General features: G+C 39.7%; 1 long non-coding RNA gene across 1 annotated transcript; it reads left to right on the top strand.

Moving 5' to 3' along the window:
* Positions 1-30: 30 nt before the first annotated feature.
* Positions 31-1097, top strand: LOC115227024. Its single transcript, XR_003883061.2, has 2 exons — positions 31-117; positions 824-1097. It is a non-coding gene; the product is annotated as an uncharacterized LOC115227024 (long non-coding RNA).
* Positions 1098-7430: the final 6333 nt, after the last annotated feature.

The following is a 7430-nucleotide window of genomic DNA, read 5'->3' as shown; positions in this document are numbered from 1 at the left end:
GTGTGTTGTGTCCTTCATGGGGAGAAAATTAACTTGATATACTTTTCATTCAGGTTGTGCCGGATGTCGTAACCTCTGAACCTCCAGCTCAGACACAGACACCAACACCAGGAGACGGTAAGACTGGAACTTGCAGATCTTTTATGAACGACATTGTTTTAATTCATGTATTCATTTAGTTTATATTGCAATTTATTGTTTCCAGTTTAGGTATAAGGCTAGCACTTTAGACACAAAACGAACTAGTTAATTACATTGGCCCTATTACTAAACTGTGTTTTATTATTGACCTGGTGTCGGAGGGAAAACAAAGTTGACCTTAGTTTTTGCACTGACATCTGATGACTCTCATCTGACCTTTAGTCTAGATACTCCCACTTACCCATATATAAATGCAGGGCAGCTGTGTATGACAAGACACCTGCTTCTCCCTGACATAAAAATCGCATCTCCTCCTTCTCAAATACCACCACCACTCAGTCAAGAAGGCCTTCCTCTTTTCTGCCATTTTTTTATCTTTTCTTGTCCTTTCCTGTTTTTCAAGTTACTGGGTAACCCCACTAGTGCTGGTGGAATGAAAACAAACATCAGGTGTACACGGTAAAGTGGTTGATATTATGAAGGGTATCCGGTTGTAAAAATCATGCTAAAGCTGACATAGAATGCGATGCAATTCTGTGGCTCACTGGATCCGACCAAACCACCCGATTCATATCTCTGTTAGTGATATATGTACATACATACGTATGTATATATATATGTACATATGTGTGTACACTCACACACTCACATATACACATGTATTCTTTCTTTCACTATTTAGGGGCGTCGTCTAGTGCCAGTTGTGTGGGTAAGGCACCAGGAGGTCATGCAATCCCAGGAGACTGCAAAAACTATATGGTATGCTCCAATGGAAGTAAACAAATACTTCCCTGTCCTCCTGGAACGTCTTTCAGCACAGCCATTAAAGACTGTGACTTCTCTACAGAAGTGCCCGGATGTTGAAGTTTGTTTTCTATTAAGATACTAAGTGAAAAGAAAAAAATTACCGAAGCCGAATTTAATTGAAAAATAAAGAAAATTGTTAAGAAATAAAATGTCTTTTTTTTGTTGTTTTTCAATCTTTATTATTTATTTATTTATTTTGTGAAAGGACCTTTTAAATATTCCAGTATGGTTCAAGCAAGACTCATGATAGTGTACTCTTTGGTTCTATAAGATCTTGCTGCTGTTGTGACACAAACTAACATCTTACACCACTTCTGAAATATTGATTTCAAATTTAGGCACAAGGCTAGCAATTTTGGAAGAGGGGGTATGTTGATTATATCAACCCTCAAAACCCAACTGGTGCTTCTTTATTGACCCCCACAAAAGGATGAAAAGCAAAGTTGACTTCAGCGGAATTTGAATTCAGAGTATGAAGATGGATAAAATGCCACTAAGAATTTTGCCCAACATGCTAATAATTCTGCCAGCTTGCCACCTTCCACTTCTGAAATATTAATTTATAATATGGGCATATGGCCACATATTTGATATATATTACCTTTTTTACCATTATCACAACAGTCTCTGTTCTTTACCTCTAGCTTCTTCCTCCACCTCCATCTCTTCTCTCTATCTTTTCCCTCTTACAGTTTGACCACTTCTACGATAGTCACTGTTTCTCACATCTACTCAATTTACACACCACCTCCATTTCATCTCTCTCTGTCTCCTCACTCCTACTATTTGTGTCACTACTAGAACAGTCTCCATTGCTCACATCTACCCAGTTAGATACCACCTCCATCTCATACCTCTTTCCTTTCACTGTTATATTTTCTACCCTTCTACAATGGCTGCTTTTGCTCACATCTACCTATTTCTTTATTACCCACAAGGGGCTAAACACAGAGGGGACAAACAAGGACAGACATAGGTATTTTAGTCGATTACATCGACCTCAGTGCGTAACTGGTACTTAATTTATCGACCCCGAAAGGATGAAAGGCAAAGTTGACCTGAGCGGAATTTGAACTCACAACGTCACGCAGATGAAATACCGCTAAGCATTTTGCCCGGCGTGCTAATGTTTCTGCCATCTACCTATTACATAACACCTCCAACTCATCCCTCTGTATCCTTTTCTAAACATTTTGGTCAGTTCCGCTCTAGGGCTGTAGCCCTTCTGAAATTCTCTCTCATCCCAAATCTTGCTAATATCTCAGTGAAGTAGAAGAGTTGTTTGGGCATCAAATAAAATGCTTTGTAGTATTCATTCCAGCATCTTACATTTTGTGTTTGAACCCCACCAAGATCAGGCATGGCCTTAATTTTTCCAGTGTCAATAAACATAATATCAGTTTAAGGCAGTGAACTGGTAAAAAAAATGTTAGAATGGGACTTGGTGTGTAATTGTGTCTTGTGATATTTGTTCAGACCTGCTCTGAGTTGAAATTGCTTGTCGGTCTACCTTGGCAGTAGACTAAATCTATCATACAACTGTACAATCTATGGTATTGGTATTTAAACATCATAAACTTAGATAAACTTAGATATGTTTCGACCAAAGATTGGTCCAGGCCATGTCTAACTTAATAGCACCACCTGATTGGATTATTTGAATCCTGTTTAAGTCAAGTTTTGTTTATGGTCCATTCAAGTAGTGAGTTTTTGTTGGGTGAGTTGTATCCAATTATGGGTGGCTTATTTGATATAGTTTTCCAATAAGTTTTCACCAGTCAAAAGATACCTTTCCATCAATGATGCCCAATGATTGACAATTTACATTTCTGCACTTGAAAGGTTCTTCAGCATGAAACTGTTTTGTAACATGAATTGGCAGTTATGAGACTTAATTATCTATCTATCTGTCTGTTTATACATGTGTGTGTGTGTGTGTCCATATGTATATATATATATATATATATTGCAGATAAGGTTATAATCCAAAGTGTGTTCTCTTGAAGCTCATCTGCTTATTCAGTTGCTCATATTTGTTTGAGGTGGGGTCTGCATGGAATATATTTTATTGCAGAATAATAATTACATATCAAAACAAGAGATTGGAAAAGAGTTTTGGTATTAATTATTCAGATATTTCATTTGCTAATAGGAGATACAAGAGTATTTGCTAATACGAGATGCAAGATTACACATGCAAGAGAAACATGTACACACACGCACACACACACACACACACACAAGAACAATGCTCAATACACAAAAGCATACATTATAAATATAATAACATAAATTATAAAGTTTCTTTTATTCAAATAAAAATTATAAATTTAACGATTCGTTTAGATTTGCCATGTTGTGTCTTTCATGGGGACAAAATTAACTTGATATACTCTTCATTTCAGGTGCGCCGGATGTCATAACCCCTGAACCTCCAGCTCAGACACAGACACCAGGAGACGGTAAGACTGGAACTTGCAGATCTTTTATGAATGACATTGTTTTAAATCATGTATTCATTTAGTTTATATTGTAATTTATTGTTTCCAATTTCGGTATAAGGCTAGCACTTTAGACACAAAGGAACTAGTGAAGTAGAAGAGTTGTTTGGGCATCAAATAAAATGCTTTGTAACATTCATTCCAGCATCTTGCATTTTGTGTTTGAACCCCACCAAGATCAGGCATGGCCTTAATTTTCCAGAGTCGATAAACATAATATCAGTTAAGGCAGTGAACTGGTAAAAAAAATGTTAGAGAATGGACTTGGTGTGTAGTTGTGTCTTGTGATATTTGTTCAGACCTGCTCTGAGTTCAAATTGCTTGTTGGTCTACCTTGGCAGTAGACTAAATCTATCATAAAACTGTACAATCTATGGTATTGGTATTTAAACATCATATATATATATATATATATATATGTATATATATATATATATATATATATCCAAGTTTTAGCATAAAACTTCCATGAAACCATATTTCTTTGCTGTGTTTAAATCAGAACCTCCCCATGAAACCAGTCTTTCTATCATCCAGAATTTTTCCCATTCATATTAGTGTAACCGTGAAATGACCAAGAAGATAGCATTAAGCTATGTACTCGTGTGTCACAGATTCGCGGCTGCAATTTGCGATTCGTTTTTTTTCTCTCTGGACAGGGCACTGGTTTCCACTGTATGAATTTCACCTTTACCCACCTGTACAACGTAGTTCCTAATAATAAGGCAATGTTACCTGTTGATATTAAACGGTGGAGTATTATTTCTACAAACTGCTTTCGGTAGCGAATTGGCACAAAGACGTAGCGCTATCACGTGGTTTTCGTGTTTGTTTGTAGGCCTCCTTCGTCGTAGAGGTCATCCTTATGCGAGGTGGAGTTAGCGTAAGAAGGGTGATGTTGTGAGTAGTAGTACTAAAATTAAATGTGAGATCAGGATGGTTGCATATATTTGACTAGGGAAACAGAGCACGAATCTCAAGAACATTCGAAATGCTGTTCATGGCATACCTTCAAGTTGACTGGTCGATTTTTAGGTTGTTCGCGTGAAACTTTTTTGATAATTTCACAGTTGGGGTTTAAATCCCTAAAGTACATTGGACGAAATATCCTGCAGTATTTGTTCCACCTCTCTTCACTCTGAGTTCAACTGCCGAAGTCAACTGTACCTTTTATTCTTTCGGGGTCAATAAAATAAAACATTAGTTTAAGGAATGAATTGATAGAATCATTAATGATATCCATTACGGCTTCTATTCCGGTATTTTGCGTCCCGAGTTATTGATTGGCTGTATTAATTCCTCGCTTGGTTAACACCACCATCTGGCCCTTAGGTTTTTTTTTAGTAGAGTTCTCTATGCTACACGCATTCGGGTTAAGTGGAGACCCAAATAGTCTCGAAAGTCACCCAAAAAATAGAGTCTAGAATACCTGACAAAATGCCAAAACGCTTGGTGGTGTAAGGACCGTGCGAAGCGAGGTGATGAGAATGGCTCCTTAGTACATCACAGTCCTTGCAATAAATATATAATTTGAATAGTACATGTAAGTGCCAGAGGGGAAAGGAGGCACAACCGCGTAGAATGATTAAGAGAAGATTTATTGAAATGTTAATATCTGTGTCTGTGTGTGAGTCATGTATACAGAATAATAGATATGCCGTGGTGGCGAGGCACAAAGAAGCCAGCGCCATTTTTGAAACAGCGAGATCTCAGAAACCACATCTACACAAACACAGACAAATATACAACTTCACCCCCAACTACCTCAAAAAAGCAAAACACACAGAGGAACAGTATTATCAAACTGACACACAAAACATCAGTAAAACATACCCACTCCAAACTCTGTGCTGACAATGAGCGCTAATAAAAAAAAAGCCCCAAACTAATGTCCTTCGTCGAAAAAAGGAAAACATTGAAACAGAGTGAAAGGTCTTCAGGACCAGCACTTTCAAGGTGCCAAAAATGTTACAGTATTATGGTTACGGTTGAATTTGGAGACAAAATATTGAGGGAGAATTTCCTAATCATGTGAGAAGTCTAAGCTCAAGGGCCAGCAGTAAGCTCCAAAAAGACTTTCCAAAGGAAACTCAAAGTCCCTATGTGACTGTGTCACTCGGTCTTCGAGACCACCAAGTAGGTAAATAGCTCGTTTGTTTTACTCCTCTTTCTCTTTCTACCAATATAACAACTTTGAGAGAGGGGTATATAATGTGGTCACAGTGGAAGTAGGGTCGCCTGCTTAATGACCTTAGGTTGCTAGATTTGGTGTGACAGCTATCGACGAAACCTGGATTTCCGACACACGTACCTTAGCACCTATCTTTGGCGATTTTGAGATCTTCGCATGTCTTACTCTGTAAGAACTAGTGGTGGAGTGGCGGTAGTTTGGAAAGGCCTGGGTCTCATGATTTAGTCGATCTTCTTTGATCCAAATGGTAAGTTGGTGATCCTACGCATCAACAGAAGCGAACGTCATGATTTAGACTAGTCCTTGTGTATGTCTCGACGGGACAGGGACACCTAAATTTCATTAGGCGTCTGGAGATTTTCTGGAAACATCCCGCTTTTTAGTGCTAGTAGGCGATTAGAACACCGTTTTGGATGCATGACTAGATTGTATGAGGCTAGCTGATAGGAGAGGGAGGTGTAAAAGTTTCGCAAACTGTTCAGTCGTTTCCAGCTGACTGACAGGTACCGACTGGGTTTTCCGAATGTGCCAATGTGGACATGGGGAAACAGCCCCAGATCATCCAGAAGGTTTTTAGGTAGAAGCCAATAGATAAGGGTAGCATAGGTTACTTTCTCTTTACTCTTTACCCTTTTACTCTTTTACTTGTTTCAGTCATTTGACTGCGGCTATGCTGGAGCACCGCCTTTAGTCGAGCAAATCGACCCCGGGACTTATTCTTTGTAAGCCCAGTACTTATTCTATCGGTCTCTTTTGCCGAACCGCTAAGTAACGGAGACGTAAACACACCAGCATCGGTTGTCAAGCAATGCTAGGGGGACAAACACAGACACACAAACATACACATACATATACATATATATACATATATACGACAGGCTTCTTTCAGTTTCCGTCTACCAAATCCACTCACAAGGCTTTGGTCGGCCCGAGGCTATAGTAGAAGACACTTACCCAAGGTGCCACGCAGTGGGACTGAACCCGGAACCATGCGGTTGGTAAACAAGCTACTTACCACACAGCCACTCCTGCGCCATGTTCACATTTCAAAGTTGTTGGCTACAAAGATAGCAAATGTGTGATCTGTACGGTTGATAGTGAGGCTGCATAGACAGAGGCCCTGGAAACAAAATTTGTTTTTTTCCCAACGCGCCAAGTTTACGGAGACCGGGTAGGAGAATTATTTATGAGGAAGTTGACAGGGACAATCGTCAACAGCCGATGGTGTCTAGTCCTGAAAATGGCTAGTAGATTTGAATCGATTAGGTTTGTTAGAAAATAGAGAATGAGATTTCCAGAGTAGAGGGAGAGCTAATTAGTAATCTAGAAGAGGTACTTAGTAAAGGCATTGCGACCGAAGCCTGCCGGCGAGATTGGCTCTTGAATGATTCTTCAACGTTAAGCACAAAGGTTGCCTTGTTGGAGCTAGGGTGCGTGCCCTAAGACATGAGGAAACAAAAGCTGTTCGATGGGCTTTGGCAGTAGAGGTACAACGAAGCAACAAATCACAATTCGGTCTTTGACAGATCGGCAGGGGTACGTGCTGCTCGATTTTAAGCAGATATGTGGGCTTTTCAGAGGCACTTTGCTCAACTATTTGTTGGTGGACCGAAGCCCCGGGTGGATTTTATTGCCCACCTCGACGGCCGGCAGCAGTTCTCGTCTAGGGACGCGGAATCCTGTAAAGGGTTGATAACAGCTAACGAAATACAGGAAGCGATGAGTGGCTGCACGAGAGCGAAGTCGCCGGGAGTGGTTTTTCTGCCCTACGAACTTATCTTCATATGCCA

This window comes from Octopus sinensis, unplaced genomic scaffold (assembly GCF_006345805.1).
Source record: "Octopus sinensis unplaced genomic scaffold, ASM634580v1 Contig01274, whole genome shotgun sequence".
NCBI lineage: Eukaryota > Metazoa > Mollusca > Cephalopoda > Octopoda > Octopodidae > Octopus > Octopus sinensis.
The sequence above is the reverse complement of the archived record's forward strand: the minus strand, read 5'-3'. Positions and strand labels throughout refer to the sequence as shown.